At 44.9% G+C, this 27,777-nt stretch overlaps 1 protein-coding gene across 2 annotated transcripts in view; it reads left to right on the top strand.

The window, feature by feature from the left end:
- Window positions 1-27,777, top strand: part of get1 (guided entry of tail-anchored proteins factor 1) — a 52,230-nt gene that overhangs the window by 8,884 nt on the left and 15,569 nt on the right. The gene's annotated exons all lie outside the window — the stretch shown is intronic.

Genomic DNA, 27,777 nt, shown 5'->3' with positions numbered 1-27,777 from the left:
TCTCTTTGTTCTATAACTCTCCCCAACGCCCTACCATTAACGGAGTAGGTCCTGGCCCGATTCGATCTGCCAAAATGCATCACCTCACATTTATCTAAATTAAACTCCATCTGCCATTCATCGGCCCACTGGCCCAATTTATCAAGATCCCGTTGCAATCCTAGATAACCTTCTTCACTGTCCACAATGCCACCAATCTTGGTGTCATCTGCAAACTTACTAACCATGCCTCCTAAATTCTCATCCAAATCATTAATATAAATAACAAATAACAGCGGACCCAGCACCGATCCCTGAGGCACACTGCTGGTCACAGGCCTCCAGTGTGAAACACAACCCTCTACAACCACCCTCTGTCTTCTGTCGTCAATCCAATTTTGTATCCAATTGGCTACCTCACCTTGAGATTTAACCTTATGTAACATCCTACCATGCGGTACCTTGTCAAAGGCTTTGCTAAAGTCCATGTAGACCACGTCTACTGCACAGCCCTCATCTATCTTCTTGGTTACCCCTTCAAAAAACTCAATCAAATTCGTGAGACATGATTTTCCTCTCACAAAACCATGCTGACTGTTCCTAATCAGTCCCTGCCTCTCCAAATGCCTGTCGATCCTGTCCCTCAGAATACCCTCTAACAACTTACCCACTACAGATGTCAGGCTCACCGGTCTGTAGTTCCCAGGCTTTTCCCTGCCGCCCTTCTTAAACAAAGGCACAACATTTGCTACCCTCCAATCTTCAGGCACCTCACCTGTAGCTGTCGATGATTCAAATATCTCTGCGAGGGGACCCGCAATTTCCTCCCTAACCTCCCATAACGTCCTGGGATACATTTCATCAGGTCCCGGAGATTTCTCTACCTTGATGCACGTTAAGACTTCCAGCACCTCCCTCTCTGTAATATGTACACTCCTCAAGACATCACTATTTATTTCCCCAAGTTCCCTAACATCCATGCCTTTCTCAACCGTAAATACCAATGTGAAATATTCATTTAGGATCTCACCCATCTCTTGTGGTTCCGCACATAGATGACCTTGTTGATCCTTAAGAGGCCCTACTCTCTCCCTAGTTACTCTTTTGCCCTTTATGTATTTGTAGAAGCTCTTTGGATTCTCCTTTGCCTTATCTGCCAAAGCAATCTCATGTCCCCTTTTTGCCCTCCTGATTTCTAGAATGATACCCGGACTTCAAGGGTTAAGTTACAAGGAGAGATTACACAAATTGGAGTTGTATTCTCTAGAGTTTAGAAGGTTAAGGGGTGATCTGATCGAAGTTTATTAGATATTAAGGGGAACAGATATGGTGGTTAGAGAGAAACTATTTCCGCTGGTTGGGGATTCTAGGAGTCGAGGGCACAGTTTAAAAATTAGAGCCAGACCTTTTCAGGAGTGAGATTAGAAAACATTTCTACACACAAAGGGTGGTAGAAGTTTGGAACTCTCTTCCGCAAATGGCAATTGATGCTAGCTCAATTGCTACATTTAAATCTGAGACAGATAACGTTTTGGCAATCAAAGGTATTAAGGGATATGGGCCAAATGCGGGTATATGGAGTTAGATCACAGATCAGCCATGATCTTATCAAATGGCGGAGCAGGCACGAGGGGCTGAATGACCTACTCCTGTTCCTATGTGCAGTGGGCAGAACTTGCTCTTCGATTTCCCCACTAATAACGCTGAATGCTGTTGGGCTCACTGTTATTTTGAAAGCAATTTCCCCCCAATGTTGCGAGGACTAATCAGTTGTTACTGAGCAGTTTGCTCGAGGGAGGAGCCAAGATGCTGTATGATGTGTTCAGATATATGTCTAATCAACTGAAAAAGCTGCTAATCATAGTTATGTAAATTCTGCCTGGCTCTGGTAATTGCTTTGATCAGACTGCTCCTTTTCAAATCTTGGTGAATTGAGGGCTTTTATACAGGTAAAAGACTTTCTGCAAAGTGAATTTGCCTAAACTTTCAAAATGTTAGCTATCCAGAAACTTCCATTTTTGGTGAAAACTATGGGGTTGAGTTTCTGCTTGTTTAAGCCAGTAATATCAGTGGAATCGGCCGAACCAGCGCAAGAGATGGGGGAATTTGAAACATGAGTTAAGCTCAAAACCACTTCCCTTCGTGTTTTCCGCCCGTATCAGGCCCTGCCCAAAAAACTGGCCACACCTCCCCCAGGATTCTGTCAGTTGCACTGGTTCGGGAAGGCTCTTCAAATTGTGCTCATTTTCTTAGACGCACAGGCACTAGTAGGCATGTTTTAAAAGTTTTTTCATATCAAAAAATATTTAAATTACTAAGAAACTGACTAATGTACACCAATGAAACCAGTAAATGGTTCAGTATAGTTTTTTTTAAAAGTCATTTTCAGTGATTTTAAATCAGGTTGCTCACAGATGGAGGACTGGACACTTATTAAAAATGCTTATTTTTGGTGATAAATCCATTTTCAGCTGATTTAATAAAATTGCAGCAAATTACCACTCTTCAATACATCATGGACTACTTTTTAATGGAAAGATAAAAAAAGAAACAGTCATGTTCTATTGCACTGCGCGATTGGGCTGGTTCATTGAAGATTTTACGTTTGTGATTATGCAAATTAATTTTATTGGAAACTTGAACTGTAACCTAACCAATGCAATCTTGGGCGCAATTTCCCGATTGCGCCCAAAATGGAAACTCTACCCCCTTTTTATATATAAGTTTAGTAGAGATTGCGGGCCACTTATTTTCCTTAGACGATGCTAACTTCTTGTCTATAAGCTACTGTAAATTTCTATACACTTCACATTGTTCAATAAATTTCTATACACTTCGTATTGTTCAATTAATTTGGCGGTTAAAGCCTATAACACACGGTCCAGTGTAATGTTGTTCTACTTGAAGATTAGGAAGATCCTGTGGTGAAGGCACAGGGTTAAAACCAATCGTTAAAGCAATCTAAAGAAGGGTTGCCTGTTATCCTGTGTTTGCTATTAACTTATCTCGATATCAGAGCAAGTGTTAAACTTTTAAATGTACAGATTGAGGGCTCTCGTCACAGATCAACAAAAAACAACTACTTGCCCTTATATAGAGCCTTCAACACAGAAAAACATCCCAAGGTGCTTCACTCAGGCTTAAGCAAAAAAAAAAGACACTGAACCAAAGAAGGAGATATTAAGAGGCTTGGCCAAAAGTTTGGTCATAGAGTTAGGTTTTAAGTAAGCTTTTAAAGCAGGAAAGGTGGGTGGAGGTTTAGGGAGGGAATTCGAGAGTGCAGGGCCTACCAGCCGAAGGCACAACCACCAAGGGTGGGGCAAGGGGTGAAGGAGAACATAAGAAGTAGGAGCAGGAGTAGGCCATGCGGCCCCTCGAGCCTGCTCTGCCATTCAATAAGATCATGGCTGATTTACTTCAACTCCACTTTCCCGCCCTATCCCCATATCGCATAATTCCTTTAGTGTCCGAAAATCTATCAGTTTCAATCTTGAATATACTCAGCGACTGAGCATCCACAGCCCTCTGGGGTAGAGAATTCCAAATATTCACAACCCTCTGAGTGAAGAAATACACTCCTTCCACGAGTTTTCCCCTTATCTACCCTGCTGATTACACCTTCAAAAAAACTCTGAGACTATTTCCCTTTCATAAAACCGTGTTGACTCTGCTTAATCATATTGTGATTTTCTAAGTGCCCCGTTACTACGTCTTTAATAATAGATTCTAGCATGTTCCCTACTACTGATGTCAGGCTAACTGGCCTATAGTTCCACATTTTCTCTCCCTCCTTTCTTGAATAGCGGGGTTACATTTGCTACCTTCCAATCCACAGGGTCCATTCTAGAATCTAGGGAATTCTGGAAGATCAAAACCAATGCATCCACTATCTCTGCAGCCACCTCTTTTAAAACCCTAGGACATAGGCCATCAGGTCCAGGGGATTTGTTGGCTTTTAGTTCTATTAATTTCTTCAGTACTTTTTCTTCACTAATCTTAATTACTTTAAGTTCCTCACTCTCATTAGACCCTTAGTTCCTCACTATTTCCGGTATGTTTTTTGTGTCTTCTACTGTGAAGACAGATACAAAACAAGTGGCTAGAGTCAGAGGAGCAGAGTTTGGTCGGGGGTTGTAGGGCTGGAGGAGGTTGCAGTTATAGGGAGGGATGATGCCATGAAGGCATTTAAACTCATCCATGGTAAAAACACCCTAAAATATAACTAACAGCACATTGTCTTTTTAACCTCTTGGTGCCTGAATTTGAATCCAGCACAAATGAATGAAACTGTAATTTCACTGGCTGTAAGAGCCATAAGAGTTCGATTTCATTCCAGTTCCTGTTCGGTTCACATCAACAGAGCAAAATAACAATCCAGAATTTGGCACAAATTGAGGTTAAATTGCAAGTGCTGCTCTGAGGGGCCAAAATAATAATGGTGCATGAAATACAAAGATCACGCTGATAGATTAGGGCATATTTTTCTGTGGATGGAATAGGTACATTGTTCAGCAAAGTAGAAGGAGCTTTACTTGTGTGGTATGTCTGACATAGGAGTGCTTATTGCTGATATACATGGAGCTCAAAATAGAAAATTGTATCATTCCCTCGTGCTGATATCTTTCACATTGATGACCAAAAATGGCCGCAGAAGTGGGACAATCTAACAGATTAGTAGAAGCATGGAGATTTTGGCAGCAGCAGGAATCTCAATTTTATTGGAAAGATGAGATTTTATTACAGACAAGGTTTACTATATTGGTATGCACTATTCATGGCTGTATTTGTCTGAGAGCAGGAGAGAGACCGTAATCTCAAAACACCCAAGTGGAGCACAATTTGTTTATGGTCAGCTTGAATACTTCATCATTTGCATGAGATTCCATCCTCAAGGTATTTTGGAAGTAAGCATAGGGAAAGGAAATGCATCTCTATAGTAACAAACTGTTGAAGCAGTGTGCAAGAGTCCTTTTTTTAGAATGAAATTAGATAGTTGCCTAAAAAATTATTAGGGGGTATGAAGATCATGAGAATGGACTAGGTGGCTCGTGGAGAAAAACACCAGCACAGACTTGATGGGCCAAATGGCTTGTTTCTATGATGTAATGTTTTGTGAAGATGATTCTGGAACAAAGGGTTAGCATTCATGTTAGAACCAGTGACAAAAGGAAGAGTGGGATGGAGGTCTTGTGGTGAAAGTTTGAGGAGTCTATAGAAAAGCAGGTCCTTAAGGATGGTAATCTCAGGTAGGCCAGTTAGGGAAAAGCAGATTAGACGCATCAGTGTGTGGCTTGACAAGATGATGTAGAAGGGAGGATTTCAGATTTTTAGGGTTTTGGGATGAGTGTGCAATCAAAATAGTAAGGCATTCTTAGAATGAATCCATTATAGTTACCTTAATCATTTTTGCATGTCCAACAAGGAAGAATGCAGCATTAGATCTAGCACTGAGTGATAAAGCAGGACAGGTAAATAACCTAAAGACTGAAGAACATTTACCAAATTTTGACAATAACCAAATTAGATTCAAGTTGAAAATAGAAAAATTAGTCAAAGATAAGTTGTTGTGCTGGAAATGAGCAAATTTCAGTGGGATGGAAGGGAGCCTGGCCCAGATTAGTTGGTTGTGGGGAAAATGGCAAATTGAAAAGTGGGAGTGAGATATTTAAATACCAAATCAATAAGATACAGGCTAATTATATTCTGCATAGAAGTAAAGGGGGTGCACCAAAGGCTGGGGCTTCATGAATGCAAAGAGGTTCGAGCAAAATTGAGGTTGTAAAAAAGGCATATGATAGCTATCAGCACGATTACTTAAAAAATGTAGAAGGGAAGCATAAAAGGTTAGGATTTCTGGAAGATGACTGGCAGAAACAATGAGGATGATTGTAAATGCACAAAGTAAAAGGATAGTCAAGGGTTGGGACCCCATAGAGATGATGGCCATTTGAGAATGGGGAAGGTGGAGATGCTAAATAAGTATTTCACCTCACTTTTTACAGAAGGTAAAAGTGGAACTTTGGATAATTTGGAAGAGACACTATTGGCGATTAAATATTCAAAATGCAACTGTATTAGAGATAATGGAACTAAAACCAGGCCCAGATGGCATTAATCCCAGATTATAGAAGGAGAAAAGAGTGCAGGCACTAACCATAATTTTCCCAAGATATTTGGTAAGAAGGAAAAATGTCAACGGACAGGAGGAAAAGAATAAGCGTAGAGAGGCATAAACTAATCAGGGATTGTCAACATGGATTTTTGAAGGGTGGGCATTGCTTGATGAATTGAATTTTTGAGGGCATCACAGTGTATAAAAGGACTGTCGTGGATGTTGCATACATAGATTTTCAGAAGATGTGATAAGACGCTTGTGTGGCACCTTATGAAAATTAAATGCACATGATATGAAAGGAAATGTAGCTGCATAGAGAGATAGCTGGAGGCTATATAGGAAGAAAGCAAGTAGATTTTTTTTTCAATTGGTAGCTGTGGATAATGGTCTTTGCCAGGGAGCTCTGTTTGTGCATTTGTAAAATGGTTTTGGACATGGGTACAAGAGGAAATGTATCAAACTTTGCTGATTGCACCAAATTAGATGGCACAGCAAATTAAAAGGGAGAATGCAGGAAATTGCAGAAGGAGATATATAGGTTAGCAAAATGGGCAGATAGCTAGCAAATGCAGTTTAATAGAGAAAAATATAGAATCATAGCAAGGTTACAGCACGGAAGGAGGCCATTCGGCCCATCAAATAGAAGGTTCACTCGGTTAATCCCGGGGATGAGGGGGCAGACATATGAGGAGAGGTTGAGTAGATTGGGACTCTACTCATTGGAGTTCAGAAGAATGAGAGGCGATCTTATTGAAACGTATAAGATTGTGAAGGGGCTTGATCGGGTGGACGCGGTAAGGATGTTCCCAAGGATGGGTGAAACTAGAACTAGGGGGCATAATCTTAGAATAAGGGGCTGCTCTTTCAAAACTGAGGTGAGGAGAAACTTCTTCACTCAGAGGGTAGTAGGTCTGTGGAATTTGCTGCCCCAGGAAGCTGTGGAAGTGACATCATTAAATAAATTTAAAACAGAAATAGACAGTTTCCTAGAAGTAAAGGGAATGAGGGGTTACAGGGAGCGGGCAGGAAATTGGACATGAATTTAGATTTGAGGTTAGGATCAGATCAGCCATGATCTTATTGAATGGCGGAGCAGGCTCGAGGGGCCGATTGGCCTACTCCTGCTCCTATTTCTTATGTTCTTATGACCACGCCGGCTCTATGAAAGAGCAATCCAACTAGTCCCACTTCCCCGCCCTGCAAATTTTTTCCTTTCAACTACTTATCCAGTTTCCCTTTGAAAGCCATGGTTAAATCTGCCTCCACCGCCCCCTTGGGCAGTGCATACCAGATCCTAACCACTCGTAGTGCATATGAAGTGCATTTTGGGAGAAAAAGATCAGCTAAAGGAAGTATATCTTAGGAACATAGGAACAGGAGTTGGCCATTCAGCCCCTCGTGCCTGCTCCGCCATTTGATAAGATCATGGCTGATCTGTGATCTAACTCCATATACCTGCCTTTGGCCCATATCCCTTAATACCTTTGGTTGCCAAAAAGCTATCTATCTCAGATTTAAATTTAGCAATTGAGCTGGTATCAATTGCCGTTTGCGGAAGAGCATTCCAAACTTCTACAACCCTTTGTGTGTAGAAGTGTTTTCTAATCTCGCTCATGAAAGGTCTGGCTCTAATTTTTAGACTGTGCCCCCACTCCTAAAATCCCCAACCAGCGGAAATAGTTTCTCTCTATCCACCCTATCCGTTCCCCTTAATATCTTATAAACTTCGATCAGATTACCCCTTAACCTTCCAAACTCTAGAGAATACAACCCCAATTTGTGTAATCTCTCCTTGTAACTTAACCCTTGAAGTCCGGGTATCATTCTAGTAAACCTACGTTGCACTCCCTCCAAGGCCAATATGTCCTTGCGGTGCGGTGCCCAGAACTGCTCACTGTACTCCAGGTGCGATCTAACCAGGGTTTTGTATAGCTGCAGCATAACTTCTGCCCCCTTGTACTCTAGTCCTCTAGATATAAAGGCCTTCTTGATTATTTTCTGCACCTGTTCATGACACTTCAATGATCTATGTACCTGAACCCCCTAAGTCCCTTTGAACATCCACTGTTTTTAACTTTTTACCATTTAGAAAGTACCCTGTTCTATCCTTTTTTGATCCAAAGTGGATAACTTCACATTTGTCTACATTGAATTCCATTTGCCACAGTTTTGCCCATTCACCTAATCTATCAATATCGCTTTGTAATTTTATGTTTTCATCTACACTGCTTACAATGCCACCAATCTTTGTGTCATCGGCAAACTTAGATATGAGACTTTCTATGCCTTCATCTAAGTCGTTAATAAATATTGTGAATAATTGAGGCCCCAAGGCAGATCCCTGCGGGACTCCACTAGTCACATCCTGCCAATGTGACTACCTTCCCATTATCCCTATTCTCTGTCGCCTTTCGCTCAGCCAACTTCCTAACCAAGTCCGAACTTTTCCCTCGATTCCATGGGCTTCTATCTTAGCTAACAATCTCTTATGTGGGACCTTATCAAATGCCTTCTGGAAGTCCATATAAATAACATCCATTGACATTCCCCTGTCCACTACTTTAGTCACCTCTTCAAAAAATTCAATCAGGTTTGTCAGGCACGACCTACCTTTCACAAATCCATGCTGGCTCTCTCTGATTAACTGAAAATTCTCGAGGTGTTCAGTCACCCTATCCTTAATTATAGACTCCAGCATTTTCCCCACAACAGATGTTAGGCTAACTGGTCTATAATTCCCTGGTTTCCCTCTCTCTCCTTTCTTTAAAAGCGGAGTGATATGTGCAATTTTCCAATCTCGAGGGACAGTTCCTGAATCTAGAGATAGAAAAGCAGTATATTATTTAAATGGAGAGAGATTGCAGAACACTGAGGTACAGAGGGATCTGGGTGTCCTAGTACACGAATCACAAAACGTTAGTATGCAGGTAGAGCAAGTGATTAGGAAGGCAAATGGAATGTTGTCATTTATTGCAAGGGGAATGGAATATAAAAGTAGAGATGTTTTGCTACAGTTGTACAGGGCATTGGACATCTAGAATACTGTGTGCAGTTTTGGTCTCCTTATTTAAGAAAGGACATAATTGCTTTGGAGGCGGTTCAGAGAAGGTTCGCTCGACTGATTCCTGGGATGAGGGGGTTATCTGATGAGGAAAGGTTGGAAAGTTGGGTCTGTATACATTGGAGTTTAGAAGAATGAGAGGTGATCTTATTGAAACATGTAAGATCCTGAGGGGATTTGAAGGGGTCGATGCAGAGAGGATGTTTCCCCTTGTGGGAGAGACTAGAACTCGTGGTCAGAGTTTAAAAATAATAGGTCTCCCATTTAAGACGGAGATGGGGAGAAATTTTTTCTCTAAGGGTCATGAGTCTGTGGAACTCCCTTCCCCAGAGAGCGGTGGAGGCAGGGTCATTGAACATTTTTAAGGCTGAGTTAGATAGATTCCACATTAACAAGGGAGTCAAAGGTTATAGTAGGTAGACGGGAAAGTAGTGTTGAGGTCGCAATCAGATCAGATCAGATCTTATCAAATGGCAGAGCAGGCTCGAGGGGCTGAATGGGCTACTCCTCTTAATTTATGTTTTTTATTCGTTCATGGGATGTGGGCGTCGCTGGCGAGGCCGGCATTTATTGCCCATCCCTAATTGCCCTTGTTAAGGTGGTGGTGAGCCGCCTTCTTGAACCGCTGCAGTCCGTGTGGTAAAGGATCTCCCACAGTGCTGTTAGGAAGGGAGTTCCAGGATTTTGACCCAGAACGATGAAGGAAGGGCGATATATTTCCAAGTCAGGATGGCGTGTGACTTGGAGGGGAATGTGCAGGTGGTGGTGTTCCCATGTACCTGCTGCCCTTGTCCTTCTAGGTGGTAGAGGTCGCGGATTTGGGAGTTGCTGCAATGCATCCTGTGGATGGTACACACTGCGGCCGCAGTGCGCTGGTGGTGAAGGGAGTGAATGTTTAGGGTGGTGGATGGGTTGCCAATCAAGCAGGCTGCTTTGTCCTGGATGGTGTCGAGCTTCTTGAGTGTTGTTGGAGCTGCTCTCATCCAGGCAAGTGGAGAGTATTCCATCACACTCCTGACTTGTGCCTTGTAGATGGTGGAAAGGCTTTGGGGAGTCAGGAGGTGAGTCACTCGCCGTAGAATACCCAGCCTCTGACCTGCTCTTGTTGCCACAGTATTTATGTGGCTGGTCCAGTTAAGTTTCTGGTCAATGGTGACCCCCAGGATGTTAATGGTAGGGGATTCGGCGATGATAATGCCGTTGAATGTCAAAGGGAGGTAGTTAGACTTTCTCTTGGTGATGGTCATTGCCTGGCACTTGTCTGGTGCGAATGTTACTTGCCACTTATGAGCCCAAGCCTGGATGTTGTCCAGGTCTTGCTGCATGCGGGCACGGACTGCTTCATTATCTGAGGGGTTGTGAATGGAACTGAACATTGTGCAATCATCAGCGAACATCCCAATTTCTGACCTTATGATGGAGGGAAGGTCATTGATGAAACAGCTGAAGATGGTTGGGCCTAGGACACTGCCCTGAGGAACTCCTGCATCAATGTCCTGGGACTGAGATGATTGGCCTCCAACAACCATTACCATCTTCCTTTGTGCTAGGTATGACTCCAGCCACTGGAGAGTTCTCCCCCTGATTCCCATTGACTTCAATTTTACTCGGGCTCCTTGGTGCCACACTCGGTCAAATGCTGCCTTGATGTCAAGGGCGGTCACTCTCACCTCACCTTTGGAATTTAGCTCTTTTTGTTCATGTTCGGACCAAGGCTGTAATGAGGTCTGGAGCCGAGTGGTCCTGGCGGAACCCAAACTGAGCATCGGTGAGCAGGTTATTGGTGAGTAAGTGCCGCTTGATAGCACTGTCAATGACACCTTCCATCACTTCGCTGATGATTGAGAGTAGACTGATGGGCGGTAGTTGGCCGGATTGGATTTGTCCTGCTTTTTGCGGACAGGACATACCTGGACAATTTTCCACATTGTCCAGTACAGTGTTGTGGCTGTACTGGAACAGTTTGGCTAGAGGCGCGACTAATTCCAGAGCACAAGACTTCAGCACAACAGCTGGGATATTGTCGGGGCCCGTAGCCTTTGCTGTATCCAGTGCACTCAGCCGTTTCTTGATATCACGTGGAGTGAATCGAATTGGCTGAAGACTGGCTTCTGTGATGGTGGGGATATCGGGAGGAGGCAGAGATGGATCATCCACTCGGCACTTCTGGCTGAAGATGGTTGCAAACGCTTCAGCCTTGTCTTTTGCACTCACGTGCTGGACTCCGCCATCATTGAGGATGGGGATGTTTACAGAGCCTCCTCCTCCTGTTAGTTGTTTAATTGTCCACCACCATTCATGACTAGATGTGGCAGGACTGCAGAGCTTTGATCTGATCCTTTGGTTATGGAATCGCTTAGCTCTGTCTATAGCATGTTGCTTCCACTGTTTAGCATGCATGTAGTCCTGAGTTGTAGCTTCACCAGGTTGGCACCTCATTTTTAGGTACGCCTGGTGCTGCTCCTGGCATGCTCTTCCACACTCCTCATTGAACCAGGGTTGATCCCCTGGCTTGTTGGTAATGGTAGAGTGAGGAATATGCCGGGCCATGAGATTACAAATTGTGGTGGAATACAATTCTGCTGCTGCTGATGGCCCACAGTGCCTCATGGATGCCCAGTTTTGAGCTGCGAGATCTGTTGTGAATCTATCCCGTTTAGCACGGTGATAGTGCCACTGGATACCCTTACTTAATGAAAATCTGTCGATCTCTATTTTGAAAATGTTTAAATGACCCAGCATCCACAGCCTTTTGGGGGAGAGAATTCCACATTTCTACTACCTTGTGTGAAAAAGTGCTGCTTGATTTCACTCCTGAATGGCCTCGCTCTAATTTTAAGATTGTGCCCCCCTTGTTCTGGATTCCCCCACTAGAGGAAATAGTTTCTCTATCTACTCTATCGAATCTGTTTTATCATTTTAAACACCTCAATTAAATCGGCCCTCAATCTTCTAAACTCCAGGGAATACAACCCAAGTTTATGCAACCTGCCCACATAATTTAACTCTCTAAGCCCTAGTATCATTCTGGTCAGTGTGCTCTGTTCGGTGTCTCTTCCTGAAGGCATTCATTCTTGCTGGGGTATAGTTCCATGGACAATGGTAATCCTCTGGTACCTCATCCAAGTTCCCATTCTTTGTGTGCCCCTAGGGAATGACAACTCACACTGGCCCTGTTCTCCCCTGACATTCACACACACTTTCCATCTTGTGTTTGGATTCGATGCAGACTTTAATTGTAATATGGTGTGGAATACATGTCTTTAGAATTCAATTTTAGTAGTTCTAAAATTTGATCATATATTGAAAGGGGATTTTTTTCTATGCTTTCACTGGCTTTCAGTATGAATCACAAAAGTTAGGTTAGAAACAATGGGTCTGTTGTATTATTGCCCATTCCTTCAATTAATTTTTGGTGCTTTTCAAGGTAAGTAATATCCTTGCTTTGGATTGGAACACTTGGAACAGTCAGACTCTGCATCACACACATGCATATCAGTATCGTGATGGCCAGTTGTAAGGTTCCCTCCCTTCTAATGTCACCTTAAAATCATTATTCCCAACTCCATAGGAGGATTATGTGGCATTTTGCAGGTGGCTCTTTGTAGGGCAAAGTTCCACGGGGTGTAATTTGAACTAAAAAATCTATGTGCGAGAAAAAAGATGCATTTATTTTAAATGAGCAGGGCATTAGTTCATCAGTCCGTCAACTCCAACATGAAACTAACCCATGAGCTGGACCCCCTTTTTAAATGGGAACTCGTTAAGCATGATGAATTAGGAGCTCTTCCAAACAGCTTAGTTGGCTAAAAACAGCCAGGTATAGTGCTAAGCCAGAATACAGACCCAGAACAGGATTGGGCATGGCTGTGATGGCCTCCAGAGAGTCTGCTAATTTTCACACGTGAAGATTGGCCTTTAGGGTAAAGCAATAGAGAGTGCGGGTCCCTGTGAAATTGGTACCTCAGGAGTCGGTGGCCTTCAGCAGAGAAGAGAGAAGGTTGTGGAGGGGGAGCAAAAAGAAAGGATGGCTAATCTATTTAGATTCATATTGGAGACTGGATATGATCTGAGTATCTATGAAATGCAGTATAAATAGGATCTTGAGCTCCACTCGCTGCTTGATGAGTTATTTTAGTGGTGCAACTTGCTAAAATGTTTGTTTTTCATGAGTCTAGATAGTGATTATCAGCAGACATTCAACCACAGGGATGAGCTTGTCACAGCTGACCTGTATCCTGACCTCACCCTTGCCCAGGGACACTGGCCAGTTGTAGAATTTCAATGTATTATATGTACAAGAACTTGCTTTCATTAATTTCTGGAGTTGCTGGTTTCATTGTGGCAGATTACACTACTCAAATACAAAACCTGCTCTCTCTGTCCCCTCCCTCCCGCTCAGTCCTCTGTCCCCTCCCTCTCGCCGAGTCTTCTCTTCCCCTTCCCCCTCCCCCCCTCCCCAAATATTTAATGTGTAATATTTTTCAGGGACTCTTAGGGGGTGATTTTAAACCCCAAGAACGGGTGGGTTGAGGGCGGGTGGGAATTGAAAATAGTTTTTTTGGATCACAACCACAAAATTTTCGGACTTTGCGTTCCCAGTGGGAAGCCTGTACTTTTTCCGCGCCAACATTAAACCCGGAAATAAAGCCGGGTTGCAGTTGCGACCCAATAACAACTTTTTTCAACTCCTAGCCGTTCTTGGGGTTTAAAATCACCGCCTTAGTCTCTGAATTGAGCTGCTGGAGGAGTATGTTCCAGTTATCTGTGCCTGAGGGTACGGTAGCATAGTGGTTATGTTACTGGACTAGTAATCCAGAGGCCTGGACTAAAATCCAGAGTCATGAGTTCAAATCCCGCCGCGGCAGCTGGTGAATTTAAATTCAATTAATTAATTAAATTCAATTAATTAAATAAAATCTGGAATTAAAATACTAGTATCAGTAATGATGGCCATGAAACTACTGGATTGTCGTAAAAACCCATCTGGTTCACTAATGTCCTTTAAGGAAGGAAACCTGCCATCCTTACCTGGTCTGGCCTATATGTGACTCCAGACCCACAGCAATGTGGTTGATTCTTAATTGCCCTCTGAAATGGCCTAGCAAGCCACTCAGTTGTACAATCTCGCTACGAAAAGTCATAATAAGAATAAAACCGGACGGACCACCCGTCATCGGACCACTAGGCACCGGACACGACAACGGCAAAACACCAAGCCCAGTCGACCCTGCATGGTCCTCCTTACTAACATCTGGGGACTTGTGCCAAAATTGGGAGAGCTGTCCCACAGACTAGCCAAGCAACAGCCTGACATAGCCATATTCACAGAATCATACCTTTCAGCCAACGTCCCAGACTCTTCCATCACCATCCCTGGGGATGTCCTGTCCCACCGGCAGGACAGACCCACCAGAGGTGGCGGTACAGTGATATGCAGGGAGTGGCCCTAGGAGTCCTCAACATTGACTCCGGACCTCATGAAATCTCATGGTATCAGGTCAAACATGGGCAAGGAAACCTTCTGCTGATTACCACCTACTACCCTCCCTCAGCTGATGAATCAGTCCTCCTCAATGTTGAGCACCACTTGGAGGAAGCACTGAGGGTAGCAAGGGCACAAAATGTACTCTGGGTGGGGAACTTCAATGTCCATCACCAAGAGTGGCTCGGTAGCACCACGACTGACCGAGCTGGCCGAGTCCTGAAGGACATAGCTGCTAGACTGGGCCTGCGGCAGGTGGTGAGCGAACCAACACGAGGGAAAAACTTACTTGACCTCGTCCTCACCAATCTACCTGTCGCAAATGCATCTGTCCATGACAGTATTGGTAGGAGTGACCACCGCACAGTCCTCGTGGAGATGAAGTCCCGTCTTCGCACTGAGGACACCATCCAACGTGTTGTGTGGCACTACCACCGTGCTAAATGGGATAGATTCAGAACAGATCTCGCAGCTCAAAACTGGGCATCCATGAGGCGCAGTGGGCCATCAGCAGCAGCAGAATTGTATTCCACCACAATCTGTAACCTCATGGCCCGGCATATTCCTCACTCTACCATTACCAACAAGCCAGGGGATCAACCCTGGTTCAATGAGGAGTGTAGAAGAGCATGCCAGGAGCAGCACCAGGTGTACCTAAAAATGAGGTGCCAAACTGGTGAAGCTACAACTCAGGACTACATGCATGCTAAACAGCGGAAGCAACATGCTATAGACAGAGCTAAGCGATTCCACAACCAACGGATCAGATCAAAGCTCTGCAGTCCTGCCACATCCAGTCGTGAATGGTGGTGGACAATTAAACAACTAACGGGAGGAGGAGGCTCTGCAAACATCCCCATCCTCAATGATGGCGGAGTCCAGCACGTGAGTGCAAAAGACAAGGCTGAAGCGTTTGCAACCATCTTCAGCCAGAAGTGCCGAGTGGATGATCCATCTCGGCCTCCTCCCGATATCCCCACCATCACAGAAGCCAGTCTTCGGCCAATTCGATTCACTCCACGTCATATCAAGAAACGGCTGAGTGCACTAAATACAGCAAAGACTATGGGGCCCGAAAACATCCCAGCTGTAGTGCTGAAGACTTGTGCTCTAGAACTAGCTGCGCCTCTAGCCAAGCTGTTCCAGTACAGCTACAACACTGGCATCTACCCGACAATGTGGAAAATTGCCCAGGTATGTCCTGTCCACAAAAAGCAGGACAAATCCAATCCGGCCAATTACCGCCCCATCAGTCTACTCTCAATCATCAGCAAAGTGATGGAAGGTGTCATCGACAGTGCTATCAAGCGGCACTTACTCACCAATAAACCGCTCACCAATGCTCAGTTTGGGTTCCGCCAGGACCACTCGGCTCCAGACCTCATTACAGCGTTGGTCCAAACATGGACAAAAGAGCTGAATTCCAGAGGTGAGGTGAGAGTGACTGCCCTTGACATCAAGGCAGCATTTGACCGAGTGTGGCACCAAGGAGCCCTAGTAAAATTGAAGTCAATGGGAATCAGGGGGAGAACTCTCCAGTGGCTGGAGTCATACCTAGCACAAAGGAAGATGGTAATGGTTGTTGGAGGCCAATCGTCTCAGCCCCAGGGCATTGCTGCAGGAGTTCCTCAGGGCAGTGTCCTAGGCCCAACCATCTTCAGCTGCTTCATCAATGACCTTCCCTCCATCATAAGGTCAGAAATGGGAATGTTCGCTGATGACTGCACAGTGTTCAGTTCCATTCGCAACCCCTCAGATAATGAAGCAGTCCATGCCCGCATGCAGCAAGACCTGGACAACATCCAGGCTTGGGCTCATAAGTGGCAAGTAACATTCGCGCCAGATAAGTGCCAGGCAATGACCATCTCCAACAAGAGACAGTCTAACCACCTCCCCCTGACATTCAACGGCATTACCATCCCCGAATCCCCCACCATCAACATCCTGGGGGTCACCATTGACCAGAAACTTAACTGGACCAGTCATATAAATACTGTAGCTACGAGAGCAGGTCAGAGGCTGGGTATTCTGCGGCGAGTGACTCACCTCCTGACTCCCCAAAGCCTTTCCACCATCTACAAGGCACAAGTCAGGAGTGTGATGGAATACTCTCCACTTGCTTGGATGAGTGCAGCTCCAACAACACTCAAGAAGCTCGACACCATCCAAGATAAAGCAGCCTGCTTGATTGACACCCCATCCACCACACTAAACATTCACTCCCTTCACCACCGGCGCACTGTGGCTGCAGTGTGTACCATCCACAGGATGCACTGCAGCAACTCGCCAAGGCTTCTTCGACAGCACCTCCCAAACCCGCGACCTCTACCACCTAGAAGGACAAGAGCAGCAGGCACATGGGAACAACACCACCTGCACGTTCCCCTCCAAGTCACACACCATCCCGACTTGGAAATATATCGCCGTTCCTTCATTGTCGCTGGGTCAAAATCCTGGAACTCCCTTCCTAACAGCACTGTGGGAGAACCGTCACCACACGGACTGCAGCGGTTCAAGAAGGCGGCTCACCACCACCTTCTCGAGGGCAATTAGGGATGGGCAATAAATGCTGGCCTCGCCAGCGACGCCCACATCCCGTGAACGAATTTTAAAAAAATACATAATTTAGCAAAAATCTATTGGCAGAAATCACTATTCTTCCTCATTTCTTGAACATCCACATAAAATGTGATGGCTGAGGTTTGAATAGCTGAGCCAAGCTCTTAATGAACTGAATTGGATGTGAAGACCCAGTTGAGGTGCCCAGTACCTGAAATATTGTGTGTGGCACTCTGATTTGTTTTGTTTGTAGCCAGCCTACTAAAGACCAGTGACTCCACATTAACCTAAGTTTGAATCCCGTTGCATTCACTCCCAGATTTACCCCAGTTGGCAAGTTTTGGCAGTTGCAGCTGGGTCATCCAGGGAAAGGCGAGAAATTAGATCGCTAAAGGGGACCCATCTGTCTTCCGCAGCTGCTGGCGAGATAACCAAGTATCAGCACTCCGTCTGTGTATATGGCCATGTCTAGTTTGAACCTTCCTATATTGCTGACCAAGTAGAATGCAAGGTTGGGGACTTAACATATTTAAAAATTAGATTTTTGGGCATGTACCATCTCATACCCTCCCTAAGGGAGAGAGAGAGAGGGTATATGCCTTCCTTCTGTCCCCTGCCCCCCCCACCCCTCCCCCACCCCTGAACTTTATCCTCTTGCTGCATCCTCCCTGGGTCATGAAATTCCTAAATCTGAAAGTTGGGAAGTGTGGCTTACAACAAAAGACTGTTGATGCCTGTCTTGGTCAGTTGTTTAGCAGTATGCAAGAATGACCCATTGAAGACCATCAATACCTCTTTCTCTTCTCCTCCTGGAATACATAATAGCTATAAAGATTTTCTAATGCTGACTTCTTTTAATTTGGAGCAGTAATATTCTGGGTTTTGTATTGTACCAGAATGTACAGTTGTATTTGTACACAAAATGGTTGATGTGCTGTGGTCTCCATGTTAAATCTGCTTTGTACATCCAGTAATACATAGTTTAGCCAGATTAGCATTTTGGGCTATGTCTTATCCTTTACCATCCTTGTAAAGCCTTTACATTCAACCAGCTGTCATTATCCCAGAAAAATTGTCTGTGCACGGAACGCACAAAGGGATCCATTTATAATGCTTGCTGTTGAAACCCTAAACGCTGTTAAGTACATGTCACTGTTTTTCAGATATTTATTCCAAATATATAATCTACTGAAGTGGAGACAGATTAAGGTGGAGATTCTGCCTAATTGTTGATGGTGCAGATGTGCATCAAAATGCCTTCAAATTGTTGAACTGTGGATGTTTTTATGCCTTTTGCAGGGTGATGGTAGTGAGCCCATTCCTCTTTATTTCAAATTTTAGGGTTGAAGGCTTGCAGTAGAAAATTGTACTTTTTTTTGCATTAACTTAGATTGCCAGTCCCCATCATTTGCTTGGACTTGGGTTGCCTCAGTGAAATCAGTATAGAATTGTGCACTCCGAAGTCAGTATAACTAACATATTAATTCTGCACTTATCAAGATTCAATTGCTGACATATTCTAAAAGCGCTCCTTTTTTTAAATTGATTTTTAGATTGTTTTCATATATTCTTGAAAGATCACTGTTTTCCTTTTCACATGTACATTCACCCAAAGATGTCATTAAGCCCACTTGGGTCTAGTATGATATGGGCTCCTATTTGACCTTGAGCTGAACTTCCGACCTCGTAATCCTCTCCATCACCAAGACCGCCTACTTCCACCTCTGTAATATCGCCTGTCTCTGCCCCCGTCTCAGTTCATCTGCTGCTGAAACTCTCATCCATGCCTTTGTTACCTTTAGACGCGACTATTTCAGTTCTCTTGGAGCTCCCACCTTGCAACCTCCGAAAACTTGAGCTCATCCAAAACTCTGCTGCCCGTATGCTAACTCTCACCAAGTTCCATTCACCCATCATTCCTGGTCCGGCATCGCCTCTTATTTAAAAAAAAATTCTCATCCTTGTTTTCAAATCCCTCAATGGCCTCACCTCTCCCTATCTCTGTAACCTCCTCCAGCTCTACACCCGCCCCCCCCCCCCCCGAAAATCTCTGCGCACTTCCAGTTTTAGCTTCTTGCGCATTTCTGATTTTCATCGCTTCACCATTGATGGCCGTGCCTTCAGCTACCTAGGCCCTAAGCTCTGGATTTCCCTCCCGAAACCTCCACCTCTCTACATCTCCTCCTTTAAGACACTCCTTTTAACCAACCTCTTTGACCAAGCTTATTTATGGTTAGCTGTTCTAATAGCTCCTCATGTGGCTCGATATGTTTGATAATGTTCCTGTGAAGCGCCTAGGAATGTTTTACTACATTAAACGCGCTACATAAATGCAAGTTGTTATTGTTGTTGTATTAGAAAAGCTTCTTCCTTTTTGCCCCCACCACTTCACTAGTTGATCTGCTTCTGCACTTCTTCGAGTGAGTTCTGTGTCATTTTTGCCAAATTGTGCCAGGTTTGAGGGCAATTTTCTGTAAACTGTTGACTCCTGAGAACTGAATGGAAACAGTTTCCCGAGACATTGTTGACGTGAAACTAATACCTTCTAAGTTGCTGAACCCATTAATTTCAACAAATGGCAGGGATTTAACGGAGATTAAATTGTTAGCTTTATAGACTGAAACAGTGTGCATATCTAGTAGGTGTAATTTTAGTTTTGGAGAAAATATCACCACTAGTGTCGGATGATATCTCAGGTTCCTGAAAGTTTGTCCTTTTTAATAGAATTTGCACTTGAGGCTAAATTGCAGTTGACCTTTCCAAAGTGCGTGAGTCTGCACCTTTCCCTGATGCAGTATGGTATTAATCTTTCACATGAGTAAATTCAATTTGGGATGATTTAACTTTCAAATCCAGCTCTAGACAACGAGGTCTTATCCCATTTGTTGTTGGAACCCAATCCTAAGATTTGTTTTTCAACTGATGCAAGTACTTAGGAAAACTATTTAATGATCTTGTAGACAAAGATGCATGGATATCGTTTGTAAAATCAGCTCGAAGCTTAAAATACCATTGTCATAACAGATGTCAATTTTTAATCCTCTTCTTAGAAGTGATTTATTTTGTGACTTCAATTAAAAATAAAGTTTATAATTAATTCAAATGAGGGCTTAAATTGTTTTTATTTTCTGTCCTCAATTAATTCCTTGGCCAAGGTGCAAGCATCCTGCTCCCAGGCTTCTCAGTGCTGCTCTTAAACTGTCCACTAAGAGGTGCTCAAGAAGGACACAGTGTTACTTGCCCTCTTATCATCTTATTGTTGGCTGTACCAGTCTTGAGCCAGGCACTGGGAGGTATAAGAGAATACTGTAGATTTGCTCCCCCAAGATATTTACTTCCCTGACAAACTGCTCGAGCTATGAGTGTGAGCCTGCATCCTTTGTCTATGGATCCGGGCATTTAACTCCATTAAGTTCGTTAGAGTGAGGTATTTTTCCCCCTGCAGTTTTGTCCTGAAGCTGGTGATTTATGTTTGGGTTTGGTTCAGATGGCATTCACCCAAGTTTTGTTCTATTTATTCTTGGGATGTGAACAAGGCAGCATTTATTGCCCATCTCTTGTTGCCCTGAGAAGATGGTGGTGGTCCTTCTTGAACTGCTGTCATCCTTGTGGTGATGGTGCTCCCACAGTGGGGTTGGGTAGGGAATTCCAGGATTCTGACCCAGTGGCAATGAAGGAACGGCAACGTACATCCAAGTTATGGTTCGTGACTTGGAGGTGATGTTTCCGCAACATTGCTGCTCTTGTTGTTCTAGGTGGTCGAGGTTACAGGGGAGGGAGATGCTGTCAAAGTAACCTTGGTGAGTTGCAACAGTGCAAATTGTAAATTACACATACTGCAGCCACGATGTGTCAGTGATGAAGGGGATGGATATTGAGTCCAGTAGGAGGAGCACCAATTGAGCAAACTGCAATGACTTAGTTGGTGTCGAGCTTTTTAAGTGATGTGGTTACATTTGTCCAGGCAAGTATTTCATCTCATTCCTGACGTATGCTTTGTAGGTGGTGAAGAGGCTTTCGGGGGTCAGGAGGTGAGCTACTTGTCCGAGTCCGTTTGTTAAAGTGCTGTATCGTCAAGATTGCGGCCCATGGAATAAAGGGGGCTGTAGCAACGTGGATACAGAATTGGCTAAGGGAAAGGAAGCAGAGAGTAGTGGTGAACGGTTGCTTGTCAGACTGGAGGGAGGTGTACAGTGGTGTTCCCCAGGGGTCGGTGCTGGGACCACTGCTTTTCTTGATATATATTAATGACTTGGACTTGGGTGTACAGGGCACAATTTCCAAATTTGCAGATGGCACAAAACTTGGAAGGGTAGTGAACACTGAGGAGGATAGTGATAGACTTCAAGAGGACATAGACAGGCTGGTGGAATGGGCGGACAAATGGCAGATGAAATTTAACGCAGAAAAATGCGAAGTGATACATTTCGGTAGGAAGAACGAGGCGAGGCAATATAAACTAGAAGGCACTGCTCTAAAAGAGGTACAGGAACAGAGGGATCTGGAGGTATACATGCACAAATCGTTGAAGGTGGCAGGGCAGGTTGAGAAAGCGGTTAAAAAAGCATACGGGATCCTGGGCTTTATGAATAGAGGCATAGAGTACAAAAGTATGGAAGTCATGATGAACCTTTATAAAACACTGGTTCAGCCACAACTGGAGGATTGTGTCCAGTTCTGTGCACCGCGCTTCAGGAAAGATGTGACGGCCTTAGAGAGAGTGCAGAAGAGATTTACTAGAATTATTCCAGGGATGAGGGACTTCAGTTTCGTGGATAGACTGGAGAAGCTGGGGTTATTCTCCTTGGAACAGAGACGGTTGCGAGGAGATTTGATGGAGGTACTCAAAATCATGAAGGGTCTAGACAGTGCAGATAGAGAGAAACTGTTCCCATTGGCAGAAGGGTCAAGAACCAGAGGACATAGATTTAAGGTGATTGGCAAAAGAACCAAAGGTGACATGAGGAAAAACTTTTTTACACGACGAGTGGTTAGGATCTGGAATGCGCTGCCCGAGGGGATGGTGGAGGCAGATTCAATCATGGCCTTCAAAAGGGGACTGGATAAGCACTTGAAAGGAAAAAAATTTGCAGGGCTACGGGGAAAGGGCGAGGGAGTGGGACGAGCTGGATTGCTCTTGCATAGAGCCGGTACGGACTCGATGGGCCGAATGACAGAGTAAATAAGGGGAAACTGTTTCCATTGGCAGAAGGGTCGGTAATCAGAGGACACAGATTTAAGGTGATTGGCAAAAGAACCAGAGCGGCGGGAAACAGCGCAGAGCGGAGCGGGGATAAAAACAGCGCAGAGCGAGAGCGGACCAGAGCGGCGGGAAACAGTGAGAGCGGAGCGGGGATAAAAACAGCGCAGAGCGAGAGCTCACCAGAGCGGCGGGAAACAGCGAGAGCGGAGCGGGGATAAAAACAGCGCAGAGCGAGAGCTCACCAGAGCGGCGGGAAACAGCGAGAGCGGAGCGGGGATAAAAACAGTGCAGAGTGAGAGCTCACCAGAGCGGCGGGAAACAGCGAGAGCGGAGCGGGGATAAAAACAGCGCAGAGCGAGAGCTCACCAGAGCAGCGGGAAACAGCGAGAGCGGAGCGGGGATAAAAACAGCGCAGAGCGAGAGCGGACCAACCGGGTTCTGATCAAAAAAATCAAAGAGTGACGCACAGGTAAAGCAGGTGGGTGGTTGGTGGTGAGTATTTCTTTTTCTTAGAACTGTGGGCTAAGTTTCAATAAAACCAGGTAACATAACCACATTTATAATTAACTAATTAACTAAACTTAAGGTCTGCAGGTTTTATAGCAGGTAGTGTTTTTTTTAAGTGAACCGAGGTCCCAAGTATTGTTAACGTTTTTGAATTTCAACGTAATTTAAAAGGGGTAACTAAGCTAAGGCAAGTCATGGCAGCAGACCTCACACCCGTGATATGCCCCTCCTGCAAGATGTGGGAAGTCATGGACACTACCAGTGTCCCTGCCGACCATGTGTGCAGGAAGTGTGTCCACCTGCAGCTACTGACCGATCGTATCTCGGAGCTGGAGCTGCGGGTGGATTCACTGTGGAGCATCCGCGATGCAGAGAAACTCGTGGATAGCACGTTTAGCGAGTTGGTCACACCGCAGGTAAAGGGTGTACAGGCAGGAAGTGAATGGGTGACCACCAGGCAGAGTAAGAGGTGCAGGCAGGTAGTGCAGGGGTCCCCTGTGGCCATCCCCCTCTCGAACAGGTATACCGTTTTGGATGCTGTTGGGGGAGATGGCTCACCAGGGGAAGGTGACAGCGGCCAGGTTCATGGCACCGTGGCTGGCTCTGCTGCACAGGAGGGCAGGAAAAAGAGTGGCAGAGCTATAGTGATAGGGGACTCGATTGTAAGGGGAATAGACGGGCGTTTCTGCGGACGCAACCGAGACTCCAGGATGGTATGTTGCCTCTCTGGTGCAAGGGTCAGGGATGTCTCGGAGCGGCTGCAGGACATTCTGGAGGGGGAGGGTGAACAGCCAGTTGTCGTGGTGCATATAGGTACCAACGATATAGGTAAAAAACGGGATGAGGTCCTACAAGCTGAATTTAGGGAATTAGGAGTTAAACTAAAAAGTAGGACCTCAAAGGTAGTAATCTCAGGATTGCTACCAGTGCCACGGGCTAGTCAGAGTAGGAATGACAGGATAGCTAGGATGAATACGTGGCTTGAGAGATGGTGCAAGAGGGAGGGATTCAAATTCCTGGGCCATTGGAACCGGTTCTGGGGGAGGTGGGACCAGTACAAATTGGATGGTCTGCATCTGGACAGGACTGGAACCAATGTCCGAGGGGGAGTGTTTGCTAGTGCTGTTGGGGAGGGTTTAAACTAATGTGGCAGGGGGATGGGAACCGATGCAGGAAGTCAGTGGGAAGTAAAGTGGTGACAGAAACAAAAGGCAGTAAGGGAAAGTGTACAAAACATGACCGGACAGATGGTCTGAGAAAGCAGGGCAAAGACCAAGGGAAGTCTAGATTAAACTGCATTTATTTCAATGCAAGAAGTCTGATGGGCAAGGCAGATGAACTCAGGGCTTGGATGGGTACATGGGACTGGGATGTTATAGCTATTACTGAAACATGGCTAAGGGAGGGGCAGGACTGGCAGCTCAATGTTCCAGGGTACAGATGCTATAGGAAAGATCGAGCAGGAGGTAAGAGAGGAGGGGGAGTTGCGTTCTTGATTAGGGAGACCATCACGGCAGTAGTGAGAGGGGATATATCCGAGGGTTCGCCCACTGAGTCTATATGGGTAGAACTGAAAAATAAGAAGGGAGAGATCACTTTGAGAGGATTGTACTACAGACCCCCAAATATTCAACGGGAAATTGAGGAGCAAATATGTAAGGAGATTACAGACAGCTGCAAGAAAAATAGGGTGGTAATAGTAAGGGACTTTAACTTTCCCAACATTGACTGGGACAGCCATAGCATTAGGGGCTTGGATGGAGAGAAATTTGTTGAGTGTATTCAGGAGGAATTTCTCATTCAGTATGTGGATGGCCCGACTAGAGAGGGGGCAAAACTTGACCTCCTCTTGGGAAATAAGGAAGGGCAGGTGACAGAAGTGTTAGTGAGGGATCACTTTGGGACCAGTGATCATAATTCCATTAGTTTTCAGATAGCTATGGAGAAGGATAGGTCTGGCCCAAAAGTTAAAATTCTAAATTGGGGAAAGGCCAATTTTGATGGTATTAGACAGGAACTTTCAGAAGTTGATTGGGAGAGTCTGTTGGCAGGCAAAGGGACGTCTGGTAAGTGGGAGGCTTTCAAAAGTGTGTTAACCAGGGTTCAGGGTAAGCACATTCCTTATAAAGTGAAGGGCAAGGCTGGTAGAAGTAGGGAACCTGGGATGACTTGGGAGATTGAGGCCCTCGTCAAAAAGAAGAAGGAGGCAAATGACATGCATAGGCAACTGGGATCAAGTGGATCCCTTGAAGAGTATAGAGATTGCCGGAGTAGAGTTAAGAGAGAAATCAGGAGGGCAAAAAGGGGACATGAGATTGCTTTGGCAGATAAGGCAAAGGAGAATCCAAAGAGCTTCTACAAATACATAAAGGGCAAAAGAGTAACTAGGGAGAGAGTAGGGCCTCTTAAGGATCAACGAGGTCATCTATGTGCGGAACCACAAGAGATGGGTGAGATCCTGAATGAATATTTCACATCGGTATTTACGGTTGAGAAAGGCATGGAGTGAAGGAACTTGGGGAAATAAATAGTGATGTCTTGAGGAGAGTACATATTACAGACAGGGAGGTGCTGGAAGTCTTAACGCGCATCAAGGTAGATAAATCTCCAGGACCTGATGAAATGTATCCCAGGACGTTATGGGAGGTTAGAGAGGAAATTGCGGGTCCCCTAGCAGAGATATTTGAATCATCGACAACTACAGGTGAGGTGCCTGAAGATTGGAGGGTAGCAAATGTTGTGCCTTTGTTTAAGAAGGGCGGCAGGGAAAAGCCTGGGAACGACAGACCGGTGAGCCTGACATCTGTAGTGGGTAAGTTGTTAGAGGGTATTCTGAGAGACAGGATCTGCAGGCATTTGGAGAGGCAGGGACTGATTAGGAACAGTCAGCATGGTTTTGTGAGTGGAAAATCATGTCTCATGAATTTGATTGAGTTTTTTGAAGGGGTAACCAAGAAGATAGATGAGGGCTGTGCAGTAGACGTGGTCTACATGGACTTTAGCAAAGCCTTTGACAAGGTACCGCATGGTAGGTTGTTACATAAGGTTAAATCTCATGAGATCGAAGGTGAGGTAGCCAATTGGATACAAAATTGGATTGACGACAGAAGACAGAGGGTGGTTGAAGAGGGTTGTTTTTCAAACTGGAGGCCTGTGACCAGCGGTGTGCCTCAGGGATCGGTACTGGGTCCGCTGTTATTTGTTATTTATATTAATGATTTGGATGAGAATTTAGGAGGCATGGTTAGTAAGTTTGCAGATGACACCAAGATTGGTGGCATTGTGGACAGTGAAGAAGGTTATCTAGGATTGCAACGGGATCTTGATAAATTGGGCCAGTGGGCCGATGAATGGCAGATGGAGTTTAATTTAGATAAATGTGAGGTGATGCATTTTGGCGGATCGAATCGGGCCAGGTCCTACTCCGTTAATGGTAGGGCATTGGGGAGAGTTATAGAACAAAGAGATTTAGGAGTACAGGTTCATAGCTCCTTGAAAGTGGAGTCACAGGTGGATAGGGTGGTGAAGAAGGCATTCAGTATGCTTGGTTTCATTGGTCAGAACATTGAATACAGGAGTTGGGATGTCTTGTTGAAGTTGTACAAAACATTAGTAAGGCCACACTTGGAATACTGTGTACAGTTCTGGTCACCCTACTAGCGAAAGGATATTATTAAACTAGAAAGAGTGCAGAAAAGATTTACTAGGATGCTACCGGGACTTGATGGTTTTACTTATAGGGAGAGGTTGGACAGACTGAGACTTTTTTCCTTGGAGAGTAGGAGGTTTGGGGGTGATCTTATAGAAGTCTATAAAATAATGAGGGGCATAGATAAGGTAGATAGTCAAAATCTTTTCCCAAAGGTAGGGGAGTCTATAACGAGGGGGCATAGATTTAAGGTGAGAGGGGAGAGATACAAAAGGGTCCAGAGGGGCAATTTTTTCACTCAAAGGGTGGTGAGTGTCTGGAACGAGCTGCCAGAGGCAGTAGTGGAGACGGGTACAATTTTGTCTTTTAAAAAGCATTTGGACAGTTACATGGGTAAGATGGGTATAGAGGGATATGGGCCAAGTGCAGGCAATTGGGACTAGGGCCTGTTTCCATGTTGTAAACTTCTATGATTCTATGAAACATGAAGGAAAAATTAATTATGCAATGCATTGTGATCTGGAATGCACTGCTTGAAAGGGTGTTGGAATCAGATTCAATCGTAACTTTCAAAAGGGAATTGGATAAATACTTGAAGGGAAAAAATTGCAGGATTATGGAGAAAGACCAGGGGAGTGGGATTAATTGGATAGCTCTACCAAAGAACTGGCACAGGCACGATGGGCCGAATGGCCTCCTTCTGAACTGTATCATCCTATGATTCCAAGAGCCCCATGGTGCCATACTTAATTGAATACTTCCTTGTTGTCAAGGGCAGCTACTCTTTCCTCTGGCATTCGGCTCTTGCATCTATGCCTGGATCAAGGCTGTGATGAGGTGTGGAGCTGAGTTGCTGTGGTGGAATCCTGATGAGCATTGTTAGGTAGGTATTGCTTGATGACACTATTCTGTCACTTTTATTGATGACCGGGAGGAGGCTGATAGGCTAGTGATTGGCTGGCAGGGATAAATTTGTCCTTTTTTTAATGTATGGATAGGACCTGGCAAATTTCCACATTGTTGGGTAGATGCCAGTGTCATAAATGTACTGGAACAGCTTGGCTAGGAGAGTGACTAGCTCTGGTGCACAGGTCTTCAGCACTATCACCAGGATGTTGTCAGGATCTGCCACTTCTTAATGTCATGTGGGCTGAACTGAATTCTGCTGAATACTATCTATGATGGTGGGTCTTCAGGCCGAGTAAGATCATCCACTCAG

This window comes from Heptranchias perlo, chromosome 11 (genome assembly GCF_035084215.1).
Source record: "Heptranchias perlo isolate sHepPer1 chromosome 11, sHepPer1.hap1, whole genome shotgun sequence".
NCBI classification, from domain to species: Eukaryota; Metazoa; Chordata; class Chondrichthyes; order Hexanchiformes; family Hexanchidae; genus Heptranchias; species Heptranchias perlo.
This window is presented reverse-complemented; position numbering and strand designations above follow the sequence as displayed.